Below are 25819 nucleotides of genomic sequence, written 5' to 3' on the forward strand. Positions count from 1 at the left end.
GTACCCTCCTAACAAATGAATGAGGACGCAGGTGGCTCTGTGGGTTAAACCACAGAGCCTAGGGCTTGCTGATCAGAAGGTTGGCGGTTCAAATCCCCGCGACGGGGTGAGCTCCTGTTGCTCGGTCCCAGCTCCTGCCAACCTAGCAGTTTGAAAGCACGTCAAAGTGCAAGTAGATAAATAGGTACGCTCCGACGGGAAGGTAAACGGCATTTCCGTGTGCTGCTCTGGTTCACCAGAAGCGGCTTTGTCATGCTGGCCACATGACCCGGAAGCTGTACACTGGCTCCCTCGGCCAATAACACGATATGAGCGCCGGGACCCCAGAGTCGGTCACGACTGGACCTAATGGTCAGGGGTCCCTTTACCTTTACCTAACTAACGAATGAGCAAACATACAACATTTGGTGCAAAGAAGAATTTGAGTTATCCCCTGATATAGGAAATTTTGTTGCTATTGTCATTTTGATCTAGAATTATTTTCCTATGTTACATTATAATAAGACAAATAGGGACCCTTTGTCAACATGTCGCAGACTGGAGTGCTTCTGTTTGGGGTTTTAAGCACTCCATTCCCTTATCCCCCCTCCCATTGGTTTTTCGTCTTGCTCACCCCACTACATTCAGGCAGCATTCCATGACCATTGAGCATTCTCGGTCTTCATTGGACTATTTTGGTAGAAAGCCCTTTTTTGGGGAGGGATGGGGGGAGCAGGTACCCAAATCCAGTTATGTCAAAATATTGGATTTCTCCATTGATTTCTAAGTCATTTGATGGAAGTCAGCTCTCACTTCCATCCAATTATTGAGAGGTTTCTCTCTGCCCTTTTTATATCAGTGTGTTTCTCCCTCTGCCCCCATTTTCCAAGATGCTTCATTCCATCCCCCCTCCCACCTAGTTTCAGTAGTGTTTTTTACCCCTTTCAACTGCTGGTCGGCATTCCATGGTCACACTCAGTTTTCGTTGGGCCTGCTTGGGGAAGGGCCCCTGCCACTAAATGTGATTTCACAAACTTCAGGGTTATCCTGAGCTGACACCTCCTTCTTCCACATTGGTGCTGCCATTCCACTCACATAAGCACAAGCACGCAAAGACTTGAGACACTGGTGTCAGCTACTAACTTCAGCAAACTTAACAACTTTGCTTTCTGTATCTGGTTTTCCATAGCATTATATGGTCACCAGTGATTTTATTGTTAAACATCACTGTTTTGTTTTGTTTGGCCTTGTTTTGTTTATTTGGGCAAAGTGTAGTTTTGAATCCTGGACATTGACTGTAATAAAATAGGTTGATGGGTACTAGGAACATCAATGGCCAGTGTGGCCGCCACAGGCAGGGCTGCATGGCTCTCTCATCTTCTCTACAACATGCACTGCCGTCAATTAAAGAGGGTGAAGGGCCAGGCAAAAGGAGCTTGATGTTATGCGGGTGCAGCGGTGGAGCCACTTTGACCCTGCACTTGCGCTGTGCCCATAGAGATCCAAGTTTTTTCTGCCTTGCGCCCCCCCTCTCTTTCAGTAATCAACAGAAACACACAGCATTGGGAAGACAAGAGAGCAATGCCTTAACACCTGTGCAGCCACACCGGAAGGGACCGCGAGGGTGATCTAGCGCAACTTCCTGCAGTGCAGGAATCTTTTGTCAGATTTATGTATTCCATTATTTTATTTTCCCCAAACCCGTTCTGTATACTTTCTTCTCCACTCATTCATTTGGGAGTGTGAATGATGAGACCAGTTACTGCTGTCACATACCCAAGTTGTGTTTGAGAATAAATGGCAAAGTAGAGGAATTGTGGACTTAATTTGTAAATGTACTTAATTTGCATATACTGTATACTAAGGGCAGTTGCTCCTTCTTGGGCAATCATTTTTGGGATAGCATGCTTACTTATACACCTTCGCAACCATTTCAGATATCAAAATTTCTTGCCGTGACTACTGTATGGAACACTTCATCTGTGATCTAAGAGCCGTCTAGGGAAATGTTCCATCTGCATCCTTTGCACATCCAAGCATGGGCGTACCCAGGATCAAAACTAGGGGGGGGCAAGGGGAGGGGCCAAGGCACGGAAGGGGAGGGGCCACAAAGTGGGCGGGAACAGCGAACTCGCGCTCCGCCGGGCTGTGCCCCTCCCTAGAAGCAGGGCTGGTGGGCGGAGGCGGAGCCCAGCCCAGCGGAGCGCGAGTTCAGCGTTCCCGCCCGCCGCGCCGCGCTCCCTGGTTCCCCGCCGCGCTTGGCCTTGCCTGAGGGCGCGCCGGGGAGCTGGAGGGAGGGTGCGGCGCGGTGCGGCGGGAATGGCGAACTCGCGCTCCGCCGGGCTGTGCTCCGCCTCTGCCCACCAGCCCTGCTTCTAGAGTAGGGCAGCTGCCCTAACTTGCCGAATGGTGGGTACGCCCTTGCATCCAAGCCCTCCTTTTTGATCTGAATATCAACTTTTAATGAATCGAAATCTTACACATAGCTGAAACCCTCCCCTTTTCTGTGGCTTAGTGTGAAAAGGGTTTAAATGAGTGAAAACGAATCATTTATGTGCTCGTTTTTAAAAAAATGTCTATCCCAACCAGGGATGGCCGAACCTGTCAATTTCATCTGGAAAACTGCATTGCAAAATTCAGAGAAGTGTGAATTTCAAAGGATGGCTGTGTTTTGGTTCATGTATTGTTTGGGGAAGTGCAAATCAGGTAGCTTCACTTTTGAATGCAAACTGAATCTAATTCCTCCCCCATCCCTAATTCCTGTTTACATAGAAATGGGGGTGGGGGGGTATGCAGTTGAAAATGGCAGCCCGTGTCAGACTCCCTCCCTCTGTAGCATGCAATTCAGTTTATTTCATGCCCCAGTGCTGTTGTTCTGAGGGCCAGCCTTTTAGCAGCTGACACTGTGGAGCAGGAGCAAGGCAAGGCAACATTTAGCATAATGATGCCAGGACACGAAGTAAGTTGGACAACGCATCATGGAGAGAGGGGAGGACAGAACTTGACGTGGGGGCTTCTGTTTTTAGCAGCAGCCCCCTTCTTTATTTTTGTACCATATAATTCCATCCTCAGAGAAAAACAGCAAAGCCAATGAAGAGTTTGGGTCATAGCGCTGGGGAATCCATCCATCGATTTATTATTCTTAAACCCTGTCCTATCCTGTTGGCTCACAACAACTTATAGCAATTTCATCAAATTCATATCTATCACATTAGGTTTTAGGTCACAAATGAATGAGGTGATATAGCAAAAGGAAAAGAAGATCAAGCCAGGATATGGTTAGTTTTTCTTCTTCTTCAAATGTTCAAAAAGGAGCTATGCGAAAGAGAAACTTGTGAGTGCAATGTAAGAAGCTATGGGGTCAAGCTGAATCAAAACGGCAAAGATTGAGGGAATTATGCTGAATATCAGGAAATACTCCCTAGATGTTAGTACAATGGAGCAGACTGCCCAAAGGCATTGTGGAATTTCCTCTTCTGGAAGTTTTTCATCATGCATTAGATGAGTATCACACATGGCTTTAAGTGTGGGGAATCTGTCTTTTGCAATGTTCTGGCATAGACAACCCCTGAGTCTAAGTGGTTAGATGCCTTGATACATGGAATCCACATACTTCTAATAGACCAGCTGTGGTGTGTTTTGTTTTATCTACTTTACATAATATCCCAATTTAGCATATTGCCAGACCAAGGCACAAATGGTTTGGCCTCGAGCACAATATTGTTAAATTTGCTGAAACTCTATTCCTAGCCTTCTTTCTATGCTGTGGTCAAAGGGTCACATTCTGTATTGCATTACCTTGCCATTCAGGTCAAAATTAAATCCTTCAGCTCTCATTTAAACAAATGATTTGCATATTTCCGATTTGCCTCTGCCTTGCTCAAGGCTTTTAATTGTAGGAGGGGCCTAAGAGGAAATAGTGCTTGGCTGATGACACAAAAAGCTTTCCTTTTGCTGTTTTGAACCGATACCCTTTTAAACTTTTGATCCCGTTTATGCAGGACAGGATGCATTTCAAGGCCCAACTAATGAAAAAAAATCACCTCTTGACGTAGAGACAAATTGTTTATAGGCAATGTATCTCTCAGCCTTTTCTCGTGCTTTCTCCCAAAAGGACTGATTAGGATGTAATAATTGGGAATGATAGCAGGAGGAAGACAACAATTCCATTTAATTAAGATAATTTATTTTAGTTTAACTCAGTGATGTCCCTCATGAATAAGAGTAGATTTAGCAGATAGATTTATTAATGGGTACTGACATCTCCTCTGACATAAAAAGCAAACATTTCCCCCCTTGTATTTTTATTGTGTCTTTGCACCTGAAGCTACTGTCACCTATTTCCCTTCTGTTGCATAGTTTGCATGAATTGCTTGAGAAGATTGTGGGTGCTAACTTTGACTAACTTCCAGGAATCTAGTCAAGTAGCAGTAACCAATAGCCACCTGAAATTATGTTGGCTTGGTTTGCACATTGTGCTAAGCCAAACCTTGGTTTAATGCAAATGTCAAATGCGCAGGTTCCTGGAGTGGTGAATCTGGCCACTTTGCTTTGTCTCCAGACCAAGAACAAACCTTGCTCGCAGTCTCTCCACACCAGGCTTCCTCAAACTCGTCCTTCCAGATGTTTTTGAGACTACAATTCCCTTCATCCCTGGTCCTAGTAACTAGGGATCATGGGAGTTGTAGGCCAAAAACATCTGGAGGGCCGAGTTTGAGGAAGCCTGCTCCTGATTAACTATGAGCCCAGGTTCAGATGACATGCTAAGCCAAACCTTGCGCTAGCTCAGCACAGCTCAGCAACAGAAAGAACTAGGGAGGAGCAAAGTTTATATCTAGGAGCCCACGTGTTTGCATTAAGTCATAGTTTAGTGTGACATGTGAACCAGGCACCTGTATTCCAAAAACACACACATTACCTTTCTTCTTTTTGTGTGTTCTTCCATTGTTCACATAATGATGGGGATGAAGTGTGCATCCACAACTAAATTCACACATTATGTTACCTAGAACATTTTAGTGTGGGTTTCCTCAACCAGTTTCATCACAGGGAGATCTCCCCCCACCCCTTAGTCACCTAATAGCAACATCCGTTAAAGGCTAAACTTGTTGACATGTTAACATTAATAAAATTCTCAGGCCAAAATATAGCAGCAGGACTTTATTATAATTGTAATTATTTATTTGTATACCACCCTTCATCCAAGAATCACAGCTTGGTTTGCAGTATAAAAACACAAAAATACATAACAAACGAAACAATAACCCTCCCCCCCCCCACCACCCACAGAGTTTATTTTTAAAAAAACCTTTATTCATAATTCCAGATTTACACAAAACATAAATCGCCCACACAGTTTAAAGGGCCACTTTGAGGATGCCATGCAACTCAGCCCATAGAGCATGTGCATGCAAAGGTCATATTAGCATTAAAGTTGAAGAAACATTTCTATATAGGGCAGATACAATTAAAAGTCTGCATAGGTACAATTAAATGTCTCAGCTGCCATATGGCACTTTGAAGCAATTCGCGTATGTGAGATGGGCCTAGCGAAAGATACATTGATGTTTATTGTAATAAATGTGGAAATTTGCATCATGATAGCTGTGCCATAGCATCCTGAAGAATTTAATGATCTATCTAGGCTTGTTTAGTTCCATTGAAACTAATGGATTTAGTATGCCCACCTCTGAGTTGGATTTAGGCCAATAGTTTTTGTTTGTTTTTTAAGCCAAGAGACAAGGCTGTTTTTCCTGTGACCTAGTGTTAAGATACTTCCATATCTTAACCTTCCCTATGACTTTCCAGTTTCTCTGCTCTTGGATCAACATGTATAGTACCTTTGGATATCTCTCTTAGTTCCACCCACTATCCAGTCGCCTGACAAATTCAATTTTAGTGCATTTAAAGTGCAATGCAAATAAATATTTCAAATGAAGCATTTTGAAGAAGTGTTCAGTAATTTACTGTATCCTGCACATTCAGGTTGCAGGCTGGATTTTTCTTTTTTCTTTTTATTAAGTGCTTCTGTGGGAAAGGTACGGCTAGTATTTTATAGTTGACACTCAATGCCATTATTTTAGTGATATTTCACACTATCTGAGCCAGATAAATGCAACTCCTTTGATTTTAGATGAGTGTTGCAGATGATATATCAGAGAGGGAGATCGTGAATGACAGTGTTTGTAGTATGGAAAACAAGATTAGTAGGAATTTGCTGGGGGTGTTTCACAGAAAGTGGTAAAATCTAATTAATGAAGAGTATATTCCTTGACAGTTGCTTGATCACGCTGTACTAGGTAGGTAATGACCATAGTCACTGGGAAAAAAATCCTCAAAGTAAGGTTCATTTCTTGCAGAGAAGTCATGGAAGAGAATTTGAGCAGATGTCTCATGCCTTCTCTGCATTCATGTGTATTTGTAAACAGAATGTAGAAATTGAAAACACAAAATGGTTCTCAGTAAATCTGGCTAGGAGAAATTCCATATAGCTGAGAGGAAATGAAAGGAAAACACATGAATTGCTTCTCTTTCTTTTCTCTCCCTCTACTGGGAGCCCTTTTTAAAAAATGCTTGGGGACATACTAGCTTAAATTAAATGTGATTTAGAATTTACATATGGCAGCCACCCCTGAATTTCTGCCAAATGGCACCTTTGTTCTTTTTGTCGTCACTTTTATTTCTGTCTTCCATCATTTCTCCTTTACACTTTAAAATAATAATAATAAAAAAATCCCCCCATGCAAAAGCTGGTGCTGAATTTCCAAGCCCCTCCCGACTTCTATTGAAATAATGGGATTGTGGAATTAGCATCCCCTTTGAGTATCAACCCTTACTGTTGCTTGCATGTCTTTCCTTTGTTCCTTCATTTTCTGCACATCATTTTCACCTTACATTTCCTTCTCATGCTTGACCTACCTTATTCCTGCCACATCCTGTGTACCTAACGGGGTTGTATCTTTACGTGAAACAGAATAACTGTTGAGAAACTGTTTTACTGTTCCTTTGTAGGCCCTACTTGTCCCCTCTCTTCCATTTCTTCAGTAGATTTCCTTCCCCAATTCTTACAGGGTTAAAGCCATATTTGAACCTTCTTCTTTTTCTTCTTCTTTAATATTGTCGGTAATTAATGCGATCTCCACCCCATCCCTTGCCATGGAACTTGTCAGATTGCAAATATAGCACAATCTCTCCCCTTAACCTCTGTTTTCGGCCAGTGCCTGCCACAGGTAAGAAAAACAAGGTGACATCCTGCCTCTTTCCACCAATCAAGATTTATTTCCACCAATCAAGTTGTGAAATAATGGTCTGGTCCTTTCTGGAATGAGATGAGAACTTCACAAATCCCCAATACATTCCAAAGAAAATCTTCTCTTGTTTCCTTCCCCCTTTGAAACTTGGCTCTCTTTGAGAGCTAGGATGGTCATTACCACACTAGAAGCCAGCAGGGTGGATGTCACTCATTATCATAGCATTGCAGAGTTGGAAGGGACCCCGAAGGTCATCTTGTCCAATCCCCTGCAATGCAGGGATTGTCCCCACAGCTGTCCCTGGGTGGGCTCAAACCACCAGCCTTCTGGTTAACAGCCAGATGCACTGACCAATTGGGCCATAGAGACCATGAACTGAAACATTTTACATAATATGCTTCAACTTAAGTTTCTGGGAACAGTCTCTATTTTCTGTTCAAAATTTTTTTTTATTCATTTTATAACAACACAAACAAACAGAAATAAACATACACAAAAAATAAACAAACCATTAAACAATACAATAAAGAAACAACAATAAAATTTCTTAATTATCCATCACTTTCCTTTACTTCGTAATGGGACTTCCTCATGTCCCCCCTATCTGTGCTTCACTATAAATTATCCTTAGCAATTTCTGTTTCATAATTTCAAATATATTCTAATCTAATTCATATCATGTCATATCTTTTTTACATGTTTATAACCGTTATACCTGAAAAATCCTTAAATACTAAACATACTTCTCACTACAGCCTATAACAACTTCCAAATCTAATTCAAATAATTCAAGTATTGCAATTCTTTTTTAAATAAACTTTAAATTTCTTCCAGTCTTCTTCCACCGACTCTTCTCCCTGGTCACACAGTCTCTTGGTCAGCTCGGCCAGTTCCATAAAGTCCATCATCTTCATTTCCCAATATTCCACTGTTGGTAATTCTTGCGTCTTCCAATACTTTAATATTAATATTCTCGCTGCTGTCGTGGCATACAAAAAGAAAATAACATCCTTTTGGGGAATTTCTTCCCTGAACAGTCTCTATTTTCTAGGCCCTTTCACGGTTAAATATTTCCTTATTTTGTCTGTATTGTTGCTTCTGGGGTTGATTTGTTGAAACTACAGTCGTACCTCGGAAGTCGAACAGAATCCGTTCTTTGTCCTGTCATTGGTGAATGTGTCATTGGTAGGCACTAGAGACAGGGCCTTTTTAGTTGTGGCCCTGCAGATGCTAGAATTCATTTCCGCAGGAGCCCTGCCAAGACTGATTTCTGCCAATCTTTAGATGTGGGTGAATCTGGTGTTGTTGTTGTTGTTGTTGTTGTTGTTTATTCTTCAAGGCCAAATTAGATCACCTTTGGATTGTTTGTTTGCTTTGGCTGTTGTGTTTTATTCTTGACTAAACCAGAGGTGGTGAACCTGTTGCCCTCCAGATGTTCTTGGATTCCAAATCTTTTTCATCACTGACCAATGGCTATGCGGGCTGGAGCTGTTGGGAAGTAGAGCCCATAGATTTCCAACCCCTGGTCTAAATCCAGATGCTTGTCCCTGTGATACCCCACATAACCCTTATCAAGATGTTGAGGGGAAGGTGACCATGTTCTCAGTTACTGGTATTGTATAGGAAATGCAATAATTATATTGATTAAACATGGAATAAACCTTTTAAAGCTGAGTGTTTTTTTTAACAAAGGAAACTCGGTTTATAATATACCCATTTTAGAAACAAGTGTTGGACAGGCAGATTTAATTAACACAGCATATATCGGTCAGGCTGTCTGCAACGTGTAAGTGGTATAGAGTGTGGAATATGATTTAGCGCTATAGGAACAAGTTCCCCGAGCCTCAGGCTTACATGCCCCAATCTTCCGCGTCCTCCACTGGCAGGGCTGCAACAAAATTGGGAGCATCTGATTCCACTTTTAAATTAGCTTTTGTTCCCTGTTACATGGGAACTCGGGAATTGTAAACCATGGTTTGATCCTGGATGTTTTGAGTAAGGTGGTGTTACCCAGAATTTGAACAGATCGGGAATCTCTACACAAGTGGAAGTGATCTCCCCCTAGCAGCTGTGCTGCTGCAGGTGGGGGAGTGTGTGAGACTGAGGTTTGTTTCTGTGCAAAATTATTCTTTAACATCATGTCCAAAAGGCATGTGTTAGAAGAACACATAACATCCTGTTTTCATCTGTGAAGTATTAGAAGGTAGGCCACTGCAAACTCAGGTGGTTTTTTTGTGTGCAGCGAGCAGTACAATCTCATTTCTCACTATCATTTTGCCATTCAAATATTTTTCCCCACTCATGTTTGTAGTTCCATTCTTTCTAGTCTAGTGGTACCCAAACATTTCACAGTGTTAGCCTTCAATTATGTTCAATCTTGGCGACGGACCTACTCCTGGATCAAGAAGATCTATTAGTTATATCGCCTACATGCTTCTTTAAGTCTTTGTGATACACCTAAAAATCTTAAGCAAGCTGTTGTTAGGTGCTAGACAACCATTTAGAAACTGTGGTATTAATGCAAATCCAGTTCTTTCTTTCATTATTTACTTTCTGATCTTACTAATACTTCTGTCTTTCAAGCATATCCTTCATTTGTCGCATCCTTTTCTATCATCAAGCAGCTTCCAGCTGAATAACCCATGCAGGAAATCCCTCCTTCCAGTAACCATTGTTTTCCATTGCAATCATTTTCTATTGCAGTATATGGAGAAACGTGCAGCATCTGAGTTAAAAAAGAAGAGACTATGATGACTAGGGGGGGAAAGATCATTGTTGTTTGCTTTGTACAGGGTTTTGTACTAGTTGTTGTTGTTGTTTAGTCGTTTAGTCGTGTCCGACTCTTCGTGACCCCATGGACCATAGCACGCCAGGCACTCCTGTCTTGCACTGCCTCCCGCAGTTTGGTCAAACTCATGTTCGTAGCTTCGAGAAAACTGTCCAACCATCTCGTCCTCTGTCGTCCCCTTCTCCTAGTGCCCTCAATCTTTCCCAACATCAGGGTCTTTTCCAGGGAGTCTTCTCTTCTCATGAGGTGGCCAAAGTATTGGAGCCTCAGCTTCACGATCTGTCCTTCCAGTGAGCACTCAGGGCTGATTTCCATAAGAATGGATAGGTTTGATATTCTTGCAGTCCATGGGACTCTCAAGAGTCTCCTCCAGCACCATAATTCAAAAGCATCAATTCTTCGGCTCTCACTTCCATACATCACTACTGGGAAAACCATAGCTTTAACTATACGGACCTTTGTAGGCAAGGTGATGTCTCTGCTTTTTAAGACTAGTAGGAGTCTTGAAACCTGGTCTTGCAGAAAGAGTACCCCCCCCCTAAACCTCCCTTGGGAGGTTGTGGACTGTCCTGCCTTGGAGGTTTTTAAAGAGGTTAGATGGCCCTCTGTCTTGGATGCTTTAGCTGAGCTTCCTGCAGTGTTGGGACTAGATGACCCTTGGAGTCATCCCAACTCTACAATTGCAACTCTACATGGAACTCGTATGATTCTATGATCTGCTAGCACCCATCACTTGGAGCCCTAAGTCGATCAAGGAGGTCACCCAAGTCATGTTGTTAGGTCTAGCTAGCTAGCTCAAAATTTGCTGAGCTCTACATTTCCCGTGACTAAAAGTAGAGAGGGTAGGTTTAGAGACAGAGGACTCAAGAGTTGGTTTATTAGGCTTCAACTAACTCCGGCTTTGGAGCAAACTGTGACCATGGCTGATCTTATCTGTGCTTTGTTTCCTTGCAGATGTGTTAATTGAAATACTGTAGCAGACACTATAAGATTCCAGAAACGAATTCTGGAAACTACACTGGCTAGGGTGCGGTGGAGTGGGGGCAGAAATGTGAATAGGTGCTACCCATGGCCTTCGGTGTTTGTGTGTGTTTTGTTATTGTTACTGTACTAGAATGAACGTTGCTGCATGGGGATGACATCATGCTGCATTTCTTTCTCTCTCTCTTTTAATTTAGTTGACCTTTTTTTAACATTGGGCGTTCACAAAATGTAGAATTTAGCTGCTCCATCTGGAAAATATTTTAAGTTTACTTGATCTGTGGAGTTAGGATATAATATACAGTGGGATAAAGGGGGGGGAGTTCAGGACTACTAATGGTTAGGGTATGTTTAGAATCAGGCTGTTGTTTGTATAGAAGTGATTGGTGATGGAATTCGAACAAATAGTGAGGAGCAGATGGGTGGTGTGGTCTGTGTCTCAACATTTCACCTCGGAACGAGCTGTGGTTTTAAAAACTAGCTTTTGAACGGCAACTTTTGAATGTGCAGCAGTCTCCGCATATTTCTGCTTGATTGCATTGGTGTAAAATATATGGGAGCACAGTGGCTTGTACTTTTTCTCATCCAAACACATATATTGCGCCGGGGGGTGGGGGTGGGAGGCATTGCATTTCCGCCAAGCAAACTTCTTTGTTTTTAAAACACCAGTTCTCCAGCTGGCTTAGCCACGATGTTTGCTTGAAACAAGGACATCACTAAGGTTTTAGAATGAGCATTTGAACCATTCTCTTTGTAATGAATCCATTATGTTGATATTATTATTATTTTAAAAAAAGACTTCTTTTCTTTTTTTTCTTTTTAAAGTCTTTAACATTACAAAAATTTTTTTGGGGGGGGTGAGAAATAAATACCTATTATTATTATTATTATTATTATTATCAATTATTATTAAAGTTGCCCGTGCTTCGCAGAAGGCAATTGCAGGAGAACATGTTGCAATTAAAGAATTGGGGAGGGTGGGGAGGCATGTGAGACCAGAAAGCATCACTTCCATTGTGATCGTTCTCACACCTGCATTCATTTTCTGCTGTGCTAAACAACCCTTTTCATTAACCCTTGGTGATCTTTAACCTCTTGTTATCCTCTAGGGTTCTGTCTTTGCCAACGAGGGGTTTCCTTTCTTTTTTCTTTTTTCTGGTCTTTCTGATTTACAGGTGGTTACCATAGCTATGTACACTTGTTTTCCATGGCGCACCGTGCACTTAGCAGCTCAGCGGGGCCTGCCGTTTCATACCTCTCACGGGTCTGGGGGTGGTTTGCATGTGCTTTTTTCTGTTTCGTGGCTCATATGGTATCAATTACCATTTGATGGCAACGCCAGGCCCTGGGCCTTTCGCATGTTTGTCCTGTGAGAAAGATCTGGAAGAGCCGACATCTGGCTTTGATTGTTGCAATTGCAGGTTGATAGAATAAACGCAGGGTGAGGTGGGTGGGTTTTCCTTCCGGCCCTTTCCACTCTGGGCTGGTAATGTGCTTCACTTGCGGTGCTGGTCTTTTCATCATCTTCCTCCCCCCCCCTGCAACAATCTCCCACCCCACATACCTCCCCTTCTCTCTCCCCCCCACTCCTAAACTCCAAATCACCACCAGCAACATGTGGTCCAAATTAGGATTTTTTTAAAAAAATATATATTAAGCATCCTTCTGCTGGAAACCTGGAATGGATCAGTCCAGGAAATGGCGAATCTGCTCCTAACACATAGCAAAGTACAAACTGATTTTTCACTGCAAGTCAGGGAAATTTATCCCTAGTGTTTTCATTGAAAAGTAAGAGGGAGAAATGAAGAAGCTACCAAAATACAGTGGTACCTCGCAAGACAAATGCCCTGCAAGACGAATTTTTCGCAATACGAATGCGTCTTGCGATCTGATGGTTACTCGCAAGACAAATTCGTTTTGCGAACAATTCGTCTTGCGAATCGCGGTTTCCCATAGGAATGCATTGAAATTTAATTAATGCGTTCCTATGGGCAAAAAAAGAAATTTCAATGCATTCCTTTGGGAAACCGTGATTCGCAAGACGAATTTTTCGCAAAACGAATTGACTCATGGAACGAATTAAATTTGTCTTGTGAGGCACCACTGTACATGTTAGCTTCCTTTTGGAAGGTTTGTGCAGGATCATGCTCTCTGCATAGTCATTTGTTCAGGATAGGAGGAATCTTTCCACTTCTTTTTTAGCTGAAACAGTAAGGTACCCAGAAAGAGTCTCATTACTGTTTCCCAGCAGGGGAATGCATATGTAAGTATGCCCAGGGGAGGGCTAGCAGACTGGCAGAAAGCAAGATCATAAATGAGTACTGTAAATAGAAACTTTTGAATGGGAAGCACTTTGGCTTTCCAGCAGGTCTGCCTTGATTATGCTGCCAGCCTGACTTTTCTAGGAAATGCCACATTCAGATGAGAGATGGACATGGCGCAGCTTGCTCTCTTGCCTGAAACTTCCCACAGAAAACCAGGAATTTAGTCTACCTGAAAAACGTTGGCAGCGTTCCTGTCCCCGTCTATATGCCAGTGTGCATCCCAGTTACTTCAGCAGAAGTTATCCATGTGGGTAGGATTGTAGCCTTAATGGGAGGCTTGGGAGCCTCGATGGAGAAAGCATTCCACTGCTTGCGGCCAAAAATAGGGCATCAGAGTTAAAGTACAGGAAAGTCTCACAGGTCAGTATAAGTTACAGGTAGGTAGCCGTGTTGGTCTGATGCAGTCAAAACAAAATTAAAAAAAATTCTTCCAGTAGCACCTTAGAGACCAACTAGGTTTGTCATAGGTATGAGCTTTCGTGTGCATGCACACTTCTTCAGATACACTGAAACAGAAGTCACCAGACCCTTATGTATAGTCAGAGGGTGGGGAGGGGTATTACTCAGAAGGGTGGTGGGAAGGGGTGATTGGCTGATAGGAATGGTAAACCTGTTGATGACTGTCAACGACTGCAATTGGTCTTGTAGGAAAAAGCAAGGGCTGAGGTGCTTGTATATAGGTCAGTATAACAACAGCACAGAGTCAATAGCCAGTTTTAAGTCTGAAGCTCTTGTGCCAAGGGGGCTTCTTAACCAAAGCAATGCACGTGGCAGATAATTATTTATTGTCAAAGAGAACACTTACAGTCGCTTGTAATCTACGCATACCAATCTAACGGCTAGGCAGCTATCCTCAGATCCGTGCTCTGTGGAGCAGTTTCAGCAACAGGGGACCACTCCCCTCCACCAGTTTTATGTACCTTCCCCTGATGGGCTGTGTGCGCACTGCGCATAGCCTGAGACTGCACCTGTACAGAAACTTCCTCTGCTTATCTCCTTTCATTTCCCTCCTGGATCTTGGAGACAGTGGTACAGGAAAGGGTGGGGAAGCACCTGGCCCTTCAGTTGTCTGACCTGCCTCTTCCTGCTCTTCTCTGACCCATACCGTGCTCTACCCTCCAGCTCTAAATCTTCCCCTGTCTCTGATTCTTGCCTCCTGGCTGATACACGTCCCCACTGCCCCCCATGTCCCAAGTCAGATTCCAGCCCCTCTGCCTCCAGTTCACACTCATCAGCGTCATGCCAGTCCCTGACGTCTTGTAATCCCATAGCCCAACCACTAGGTTCTAGTCTAGAATGCAGAGGAGAATTCTGCAAGAAATATCCAAATAGCATGATGCATTTCCTGCTCTGTACTACAGTAAGTCTAGGCTCTATCCTGGGAAATCCAAATGTCTTTGTATCTTAAGAATCTTTTGAACGGCCTTCTGCAATGCATAGCTTGGAAAGTCAGAGCAGAACTTGTACATTCTCTAGCACACATAAAATAAAATTAGGTAAAGGGACCCCTGACCATTAGGTCCAGTCGTGACCGACTCTGGGGTTGCGCGCTCATCTCGTATTATTGGCCGAGGGAGCCGGTGTACAGCTTCCAGGTCATGTGGCCAGCATGACAAAGCCGCTTCTGGCAAACCAGAGCAGCACATGGAAACACCGTTTACCTTCCCGCTATAGCAGTTCCTATTTATCTACTTGCATTTTTTTGATGTGCTTTCGAACTGCTAGGTTGACAGGAGCTGGGACCAAGCAACGGGAGCTCACCCCGTCACAGGGATTCGAACCGCCGACCTTCTGATCAGCAAGCCCTAGGCTCAGTGGTTTAGCCCACAGCGCCACCTGGGTTTCAACAAAGTTTGGGCATTTTTTATTTTTTTATTACCCTTTTATTTTTTTACTACCCTTTGAACACTGGGATTCCACATACACTCTAGATATTCTCAGTAAAATATTTCAATTATATCTTCTATAAGTATGTTGATAACTCCCTAGGGTGGCCATGTGTCCTACTTTACAGAGGATAGTCCTCTACCTGAAGGGCTGTCCAGTCCCCGTCTGGAATAAAGATAGAGAGCTGTAAGTAGGGACCATGAAGTTGCCTTTCTGGACCTCAGACTGAGCAGGCAGGTACATAGGTCACTTGATCAGAATCTTGTTCCTCACTCTGGTGAGATAATATTTCTAAATTTGAATCTATGCATATAGAGGGTCACATGGGGAGAGGTGGTCTTTATCTGAAGGCAGCCCTGTTTGGGGAGGCTTTTAATGTTTAATAGATTATTTCATTTCGTTTTTCTGTTGGAAGCCGCCCAGAGTGGATGGGGAAACCCAGCCAGATGGGTGTCGTATAAATAATAAATTATTATTATTATTATTATTATTATTATTATTATTATTATTATTATTATCCATTCCCCTTACCTTCCTGGATACTGTAGGCCAATTGCAGTCCTTCAGCTCCCTCCGTTTGGCACTCAGAACACTTCCCCATATGTGCCCCCTGAAATTGGCTTTGGGGGTCAGGTGAACCCCCAGAACAGAACAACGGCAGGGGGGAGAGAGAGCAGTTCCTCCTTCTAGTAAGCCGAAATTGTTGTGCAGAAGGAACCTTCATCTTAGCATCACTCTGACTTCTACCCTTCCTTTTTTTAATACCCGGAATTGACAGCAATGGGGCCCATTATGATGCATGGTGGTATTCTAACATGTCACCCTGTTGGAAAAGTAACATGACGTTGTACGCAGTCTACTGTATGTCTCAGTTAAGGGACCTTTTCGTTGTAGGACTTAGCTTGGGTATATTTGATACTGTACTTTCAGATCTTTTCTGGAGTTGTTCCATGATGGGGGTTTTTCTAAGTATTCTCAGGATGATTCAACAAAAAAAGAAAAGAAAGAAAAGTATGGCTATTATTTCAGCTCACTGCATTCACTGTTAAATAGTTTAACCCCCCAGCACCCAAAGTTTAAATTGTGACTAACACTGACATCCCTATATGCTTTAACCTGAGATTGTGTCCCCTTGAACTCAGTGGAACTAATTTCTGCACAGGCATTTGTTTGTTCTTATTGTTATTGTTGCATTTAAATCCCACATTTCTTCTAAAAAGCTGAAGGTGACATATATGATCATCGCCTCCCCATTTTACCAAATGTATATAATTTCAGCAGAGACCTGTTTGTTAGGCTAAAAAAATAAGAATCCAAAAACTGTATCGTACATTGTCAAGATGCTTACAATGCATAGTATTGGAAGGAACCCCTGAGGATCATCTAGACCAACCCTCTGCAAGGCAGGAAGCAGCTGTCCCATCTTGACAAGGCAGAGCTCATCTCAAAGCATCTGAGTTGCCCAATGGCTACTGTAGGCCTGTAGCATATCTCTATCTCAGGTTTCTTACTTCTGTCAAGTTTATCAGGTTTGAGGGTAGAATAACAAATTTGCCAAACCATATTTCTTCCAAATCTGTGTTCTGTGGTTTAATTCAATACCCCATTGTCCCTCATGAGCCTAGTAAATGCCCTAGCAAACTAGCTTTGATTTCACAATTACCTATGTAAATGATAATGGCAAAAAATAAGATATAAAATACTCTTCCTGGGTGTGTCTTGAGAGGCACCCATAATATATGTGCATATTAGTACTAAAAATTGTATACTGTATGTGTTTCGAGTTTTTTATTGCTTGTACAGTTTTCAGGTTGCAGTTTGGACATTCATGGTGTTTTCCTTTGAGAGAATTTCAAAACGTGCTGTTAATTTTGCAATTACTGTGACCTGACAAATATGTTTCCACTAACCAGTAATCAAGAATTCATTAATTGTGCTGTATGATTGCTCATATTAATGAATATTTTGAGTTCATATCTGAATTGGGATTTGCATTTTGCTCGTCTGAAAAATTTCAAAAGCATATTCTTGTTTAACTACTATTTACACAGCTATTTCTTTGAGGCATAATTTCAAATGAGCACTAGCATATGGAAGTAGGCAGGCAAGAAAATAACTTTAAGAACAGAGGCTGGAGCTGGAATGTACCAAAAGTGTAAATATGTGAAATCTTTTGTTTAGGAATCCTCAATCTATTTGAAAATGCTGGGTAATGAAAGGGAATGCAGATGTAATTTTGTGTGAAAAATTATTCTGAACAATACTTACTAACCAAAGGGAATGCAGAGTAGAGCAAAATTCACATTGGGCGTGTTCAGGCATTAATATTAAACTATGGTTTAGCATTATGAGAATGACCCAACCCTCCTCTGTGCTCTTTTTCTCATCCTTCTCTAGCACAGCCAATCGGACAAGATAGATACTTCGATTTCAGATTAACTGCAGTTTAGCATGTTAGCCAAACCCTACTGTTTAGCACATGGATTGGCAAACTGAGGCCCGGGGGCCGGATCCGGCCCAATTGCCTTCTGGATCCAGCCCACGGATGGTCCAGGAATCGCTGCATGGATCAGCATGGGGATTCTGATCGTTCAGGCTGCACCATTTCCCGCCCCCTCTCCCTCACAAACACAGCGGCAGCGCCTTCTCCCTCCCTCCCTCCTCCTGGCTTCTCCCTGCCCTGCCTAGAGGAGGAAAGGAGCTGGGCTTTGTTGAGCTGTGGTTGGCTGAGCAACATTTTAAGCAGCCCCTCTCCAGAGCCAACCCTTTCACACCGCTCATTGTCCCTCCACCCCTGCCACCAGCCCTGCCGCTCGCAAGGCACAGGTAAGCAGCTACCGGGGCTCATTCAGTGCTGTGGAAAAGGGAGGAGAGAGTCGGGGGGGGTTCGAAATATAGTCCTGCCCCCCCAAGGTCTGAGGGACAGTGGACCAGCCCCCTGCGGAAAAAGTTTGCTGACCCCTAGTTTAACAGGTTAACCAAAGTTAACCAAAGTTTTTTTTTTGGGGGGGGGGTTACGGAGCAACAATGTAAACTTATGGTTTGAAGTTAGCTTGTTTCCACTAACCATACATTACATTAACCTCAGTTTATCTGAATCTGGATGACATAAAAAGCTGAGGTTATTTATTTTTTTAGAGGAAATGAAAGCGTGTGAACTACACAGTTACAATGTAGGAGAAAGAGGGAGGATTGTTGGAGCCTGGGGAGAGGTTAAGTTTGTGCTTGTAATGCTAAACAATGGCTTACTTTAGTATTATGCCCAAACCACCCCACTTGCAAATAAATGCAAGGAAATCCTGGTGAATCAACATTGTATATATATATTTGAAGGAGAAACTGCAAATTAAAACTGGGGTGAGAGAGGCAGTGATAACTTTGTCATAATCAAGCTGTCTCTAAAAGACGCCTCTCTTTCAGACTTTCTAACACCATCATCTGCTTGAGCTTTAAATTTGCTCCATGTTCTGGCCTAGGCCCAACTTCAGACAATAGTCCCTTGGTCCATACATCACCATAGTGGGGGAATTGGCAGAAATCCAGAGTGCCCAGGTCAGATCTGCACATCTGCTCACATTTGCATTTCAATCCCGTTTTTCTCTTCATATGACTTTTAGATGCAAGCTAAATCGGATAGGTTTCATTAACAGAGGCCTTCCATGCAGACGGAAGCCACATAAATTGGAGCAAAGCAGCATTCAGTATCTGTGCGGGGATTATTCCGGAGTGTATGCTATACTACGCTACGGTTTACATAAGTTTGAAGAAGAGGACTATATAACTCTGCTCTCCCCACCCCCCAAGCCCCCCACTGATCATTTAGTGGAGTCGGGGATATCTCAGGGCTGAAAGAAAACAGGAGGGGGGAGCACATGGTTACAATAATCCTCCTTTGTCCCATAAGCCATGGTTTAGTGGACTGCTATCATTATGTCTCAACTCAGCCATACTCTCCGTGGTAGACAGAGGCTCCCTTGGAAAGAGAACCAGCAGTGTCTGCATACTCTTATAGCTGTCCCCAAACGAGTTCAAATCAAATAAGTTATCTTTCAGGGCTTTGGGCTTTTTGCCCATTGGAAGCAATTGGTTGCCAGTTAGCCTCTGGGCCCGATTCAAGGCATTTAAAGCCCTAAATGATCTAGGTCCCAAATATCTGAAATATCACCTCCTTCCCTATAGGACCCCCTTGGGTATTAAGACGGGGTGGGCCGGGGGGGGGGGGAATGGTCCGTAGTTCCAGTCTCAGAAGTGCACATGGAGAGGCAGCCTGGGGGAGGTTATTATCTGTGGCAGCCCCTAAGCTGTGCAACTTCACTATATAGTTCGCATCAAATGCTGAAAATGTACCTCTTTGCCCTGGCCTGTGACACCTGAGATGCATATTTTTTTAGAACCCGGCCTATTCGTGTCATTGCAATTTGTTTTAAACTGTTTTAAATTGTTGCGGTGGGTCCTGGGACTTAGGGTGAGTAATGCAACATTTTTTTAAAAAAAATGTATTTCTTTATTTTTTAAAGTGTGAATATGGCTTAAGGCAGGGATGGGCAGCTTGCAGCGCTAGAAAACATGAGACTAATTCCAAAAGCCTTGGGCATGTGATCAGGTCAGACCTGTGGTAAAAGTAATCTATCCCCTTCCCTGGCAGCCCTCAGAGTGGAGGGGGGGGGATGGGTGCCGGGAGTGAGGAAAGATAAGGCAGCGTCATAGGAACAAAAGGGGTGGCCTCATCTACTTTGGACTCTCTCCACACCCACTGCTGATTTTAGCCCCAGCACCAGTCAGCATGCAGCCCCATTGCATCATAACCCCAAAGGAATGCTGACCTCAAAAGAAAATGAGAAGAAGAAAAAAGATTGTCCGCCCTTGGCTCAAAGAGTGCTTTTTCGTGCAACTCAAGTAAAACTGGCAGCATGCTGATCTGCATTGCGACTTAATCTAGTGGTGACCTGTGTGAGTCTTGTGAGCAAGTTAATTAACTCGCTCATTGTTCACACAACCAATCCTACATGTCGTTTTCCAACATTGCAAACAGTTGAAATGCTGTACACCTGTGTTTCCAGTTAGCTAAGCACTGTAGACCCCCTTTTTTTCAAAAGCCAAGCCATGGACCCCCTACTTCTGAAAATGTTGATGTCTCTGTGGTAGTTTTTGTTATGCGAACGGTGCCCCCATGCCCTCCCAATGTGTCCCAGCGCAAAACCAGGCTGCACTCCCATGCGAGTCGCATGACCCATGCAAGAGCACGGCACCCAAAAACACATTGGCACTGTGACCTTGCGCAAGACACACATCCAGCTGTGATCTCATGTGCTTTGGGGTGCTTGCTCTCATGTAAGAACATGGCACCCCAAAATGGGATGTTCCAGACAGTTAACAGTTATGCCACATGCACCCTGGGTGGGTTATGCAGACTTCCTGGGGTCTGTGGGCCACCAGTTGGGAACTACTGCTGTATACAATATACTGGTTCACATCCATCACTAAGTCAAGCTTTGGATTAACAAGAATGTCTAGGTTCCCAGGGAGGAGATTACAGCCACTATGCTCCTCCTCTGGCCCTGCTGCTTCTGTGAGCTAAACCATGGTTTGACTTAGCTTGTTGCTCCAACATGGGCTTATGGTTCATCTGGTACAAGACAAACCAGATGCCTCAGAAAACATGCTGATTCAATCCATGGATTAGCTCACAGCAGCAGCAGGACCAGGGGAGCAGCAATGAGGCATCAATTTCCTCTCTAGGAACCCTCATGTTCTCTCTGGAAACCCTCGTGTTCTCACTGAGCCATGTTTTGGCTTAGTATTACATGTGAACCTGCTCAATATCAACAGTTCTAAAATGATCAAACCATGAAACAAAAACATGAATGGCATGAGAAAGCCTAAAATTGGTTTTCTGGCATCACAGTCCGGGACAGAATGACGTACATCAGTGGGTTTAAGCATGCTTAATCCGTGTTGGTTTTGTAGCCTTTGTTCTCTAGAGATGGGGAAGCTGCATCTAGATCAGGGTTTCCCAAACTTATGTCTCCAGCTGTTTGGGGACTACAGTTCCCATCATCCCTAGATAGCAGGACTAATGGTCAGGGATGGTGGAAATTTTAGTTCAAAAACAGCTGGAGACCCAAGTCTGGGAAACTGGTCTTAGAGCATGAACAGAAGGTGAACATTACTAAAACTCTAACTGATCTTTCCCCCCTGCCTTGTTGCTGGATATTGCAGTTGCTGGGGTGTTTTAAGTTCAGTTTCAATTGTGAGCATTTTATTAGGCTTTGTCGTTTTGTACACCACTGTGTGCACCATGCTGGAAAGGTGGCAGGAGTGTGCATCCTCCGCGTCGTAAACAGTTGTCAGGTACATGCCTCCAGTCTGAGCTGGAGCAAACCCACGGCAGCTGCAGCCATTAGAAGCAATGGGCTGATGTTGCAGCAGTCGTGTGCCAAGTACTCCCAAGCCGTTGGAATTGGAGTGCTATCTGCAAAAGCGTGTCCTGGGTGGTTGCAGTGGTGGAAGTTGGGACCCATTCTTCTGCTCGCCGAGGACTCGTCAATTTTACACTTCCTGGATATGGAGGAAACAGCAGTTTCTTGCTCATTCAGATGCTGCCTTGCCTGCCTGTTGCTGGAAATGTGATAGCGGCAGAATAGGGATGGGGCTTGAGAATGCACAAAAAGGAAGGAAGGAAGACCATAAACGGAAGCTGGAAGTGGACAGGGACACACTACAAAGAATAGAGAGGGAGTAACCTGTCGCAACGTTAACAGGTTAGCTTGAGTTTTGGAGAGAAACTGGAAGTGGCACTGTGAACAGGTAGCCTTGCCATCATGGATGCTGAGAGGTCTGTTCCAATGCTTGGGTCAATGCAGGCCTTGGGATTGTAGAAATGATTGAGGAGGGTGTAAAAGTCATCTTTCATGTCCCCCACCCCCCGCCGTCTCAGATTACTGGATCGTATCAGCTGCTGGGGTAGAACAATGCACAGTGCAATGATGTAACCTCATGCATTTTGTTTACCATGACATTGCAAGGCGGTGGGAGCAAACGGCCACGAAGCAGAGGCAGCTCCGTCTCTCACACAGTACTTACTTAACCCATCAGGCCACAATCCTAGGGGCATTACAGGTGAGCAAGCCCCATTGAATTCGCTGGGACTTGCTTCCAGGATAATAAGCATAGGATCTTGGGCTGCACAAGATACAAAGCTAAGGAGTATGGGAACAGATATGAAAGTTAAGAGGCTTACGCAGTTTTGTAAATGCAAGAAATGCGATTTCTCCCTATATTTAAAACATGTACCATAGTTTGCCAACCCAAATGATCATGCTGCTTTTCAGCTGGTTGTGGGTGGGGGTTTGGGGGGGATTTCTCATTCTTCAACAAAGATTTAAAACAAACTAGGTATTTATAACCAGCAAAATGTGAAATAACAGTAGCATTATCTCTGAAGAACATGGTCCAAACTTTACCTAATGTAATCATTCCCAAGAAATCTGATTCATTGGCGTTGCTGTCCCTTATGTATTTCTTGAACAAACAGAAGCAAGCTTTCCTAGTACATACAGTTTCACCAGACCAATATTTATGCTTTTGGGTTATTTGTGCTTTCATAGCTATTTGGAAGTTTGAGAAAGAGTGAAATGAAATAGTGTTGGGTTTGGGGGTGTTGATCTATTGAGGCATTTTGAATTGAGCGCCCCTTTAATACTGAGAATTCTGTTATGGGTAGGTAGAGAGTTAAAAACTTAAAGGAACCTTTGCTGTGTCATGGGTTGCTTAAGCCAGCTTGTTTAAACTAACCAGAGTTTGTGATAAACCACGATCACTCATCCAGAAAACCAAGGTTCATGGAAAATGAAAGTAACAGCTGTTGAATGCCTCCTCTTAACAACATGAGAAGAGAAAAGGGGGGGAGGTGAGCACAGAAGTCTGAGGATCATGGTACCTCCTTCCTGCTCAGGCATGTTTCACTAAACCAGGCATCGGCAAACTCAGCCCTCTAGATGTTTTGGGACTACAACTCCCATCATCCCTAGCTGACAGGACCAGTGGTCAGGGATGATGGGAGTTGTAGTCCCAAAACATCTGGAGGGCCGAGTTTGCCCATGCCTGCACTGAACCATGGTTTAGCATGCTAGACCAAGACTAATGCTTAATTGTTCTCCCCATCCCATAATAAAGCAAGCACACCAACGAGAGAGAGAGAGAGAGCAACCATCCCCTCCAGAAAAACAGATGGGAGAGTATCCTTTCCAAATGAGCCACTTCCATATCCTTGATTGACGTGATTTGAAAATCCAGAGAATCTGGTTGACCTAGCTCAGCATTGTGGTTCCCTAGGCTCATCTGTAGATTAGCTGGATGCATATCTATGCAAAAGTGCAACTCCATTCAGGTGTTTTAATCCATCACTCCATGAGGGAGAGGTATGCTAGCTCTTCCTGTCCCTGGATAACTTCTGAAACAAGCAATCTTTTGCTCATGTGAGCTCTCTAATACAGATTAGGACAAGCTTTCTCCCAAGGGAAACCCATGCTGCTGCAAATAGGCCACTGCATTTATTTGCCTCAAAAGATCTGGAGGGTGATGGGAACTGTGGAGCCAGCACAGCCATTCCCACTGTCCTTTACGTAATCCTAATTTTACAAGGATTAGAACATGTAACCCGGGCTAAGGTGGCACTAGGTGTAATAGGGTTTACTGCCAGGTAAGTGTGCGGAGGATTGCAACATCGTCTGATTAGAGGAAACAAAACAAAAAATCAAACTTGTATTTGCAGCAAGCCTTGGCTGTCCAGCTAATCCCAAATAAAAATTGTTTGGTGTGATTTTAGACTGCATCTAGGGGATCTGGGTTCGGTTCAGATAATTTCATTGGCACTAGGGCTGTCCTCCACTCACCATATGCTATTGCATCCATAAATAGTAATTATAATAGTAGCATGTCTAGTTCTTTAAAAAAATCTGAATTGGCCTCTGGGCTCATGTACATAATAAAATTGCTTAATAAATAATTAACAAAACATAATGGATAAAACATTAAAAATGACATCACCAACTTCTGTCAGCCGACAGCAGCTACCCCTGGTCTAGATGTGTCACAGTGGCCGGAGTGGACTACTTCAGAGTAACGACGCTACGCAGCTCTGCATTTTATTCTTTTATTGGTGCTGCGTATTTACAGTGCTCAAGTCATTGCTATTTACACGGAGCGATGTTGTCAGTCGGTTTCAGAACCTCCTAATGGCTTTTGGCGCGTCTTTCTCCAACACAAAAGCTTTGGCAGACCCATCCTCTTGCCCCTCCTCTTCCTGCGTAATTCTGGAGTTGGAGGGATGGGTCTTCCCCCCTTGCTTGCCCCTTCCTGTCCCACCTGGGACCCTGGCTCCTCTACCTTGCCTGAGCCTCGGACACGACTTCCTGCTTCCCCACTGGAATCGGAACTCTCCCTGCTTTCCCCTTTGCTCGGGGACGGGCTTGAACTCAGGAGGGGAGGGACTTCGCGATATCCCCTGTCCCTCACATCCACCCCCCTCCCAAGCTCTCCTTCACCCCTCCCCAGGCCCCCCCCATGTGTCGGTGACGACTGGAAGCCTAAGAACTCAGTGCTCTCCGAGCCCGTTGGTGTGAATACCTCCCCCCAGTCCTGCGAGCCCCCCCCTTCCGCCTGGGCGGACGGGAATCCCAAAAAGTCCGTGGCGTCAGAGCTGGTTGGGGTAAAAACGTTCTGCCAATCTGCTCCTTCCTCTGACTGGGTGGATCTCGGTGACACCCATACCTCATCCTCTGGTTCCTCAAACTCCGCTTCCCAGCGCCATGGTGAGCTGCTCTCCCGTGCCTCCTCCTCCTCCCCCTCCCTTTCCATGTGCCAGGGCTTGGGTCTGTGGGGAAAGAGGGCGTGAAATTCTTCCACCAAGAATTCCTCCTGTATCTGAGTGGCTGGGACCCATTCATTCTGGGACGGTGGAGCATCCTCCCATGCCATGAGGTACTCCAGTCCCCCCACCCCCCACCTTGAATCCAGGATGGCCGTGGCCTCATTGAGTTGCTCCCTGCCTTCCCTCTCCCCCCCTCCCTCGGGGGTTTGTTCGCCGTCTCGGAGCCTGCTGCTTTCCCTGTACGGCGACAGCAGCGATCTATGAAACACTGGATGCACCCTCATGTCCTCTGGCAGTGCCAGCCTGTATGCCACCGGGTTTACCTGTTGCGTGACCGTGAAGGGGCCCAGCCTTTTGGGTGCCAGCTTTTTGCACCTCCCTCTGGTGGGAAGGCCCTCCGAGGACAACCACACCTTGTCCCCCACCCTGATGACCTCCCCTTGTCGCCTGTGGCGATCTGCCCCCTTTTTGTACGCTTCCTTGGCCCTCTCCAAGTGTTCTCTGAGCTGCTGGTGCACCGTCTCCAGTTCCTCTGCCCAATCCTCAGCCTGTGGGCCCTCCTCCTCCTCCTCCTCCCTCTCCCTCTCTGGGAAAGATCTGAGGTCGCGCCCGTAATTGGCCTTAAAGGGCGACACCCCTGTGGAGACGTGCACTGCATTGTTGTAGGCAAATTCTGCTAGTGGCAAGCGATCCACCCAGTCCGTTTGCCGCTGGCTGACGTAGCATCTCAGGTACTGCT

The 25819-nt window shown here is 44.3% G+C and overlaps 1 protein-coding gene and 1 non-coding gene across 19 annotated transcripts in view; one reads left to right on the top strand and one right to left on the bottom strand.

Annotated features, from left to right (window-relative positions):
• Positions 1-25819, top strand: part of TCF4 (transcription factor 4) — a 364743-nt gene that overhangs the window by 268634 nt on the left and 70290 nt on the right. The window lies entirely within an intron of this gene.
• Positions 7525-7598, bottom strand: TRNAN-GUU (transfer RNA asparagine (anticodon GUU)). Its single transcript has one exon. It is a non-coding gene; the product is annotated as a tRNA-Asn (tRNA).

The sequence above is a fragment of the Zootoca vivipara genome, chromosome 11 (genome assembly GCF_963506605.1).
Source record: "Zootoca vivipara chromosome 11, rZooViv1.1, whole genome shotgun sequence".
In the NCBI taxonomy this organism is placed as follows: domain Eukaryota; kingdom Metazoa; phylum Chordata; class Lepidosauria; order Squamata; family Lacertidae; genus Zootoca; species Zootoca vivipara.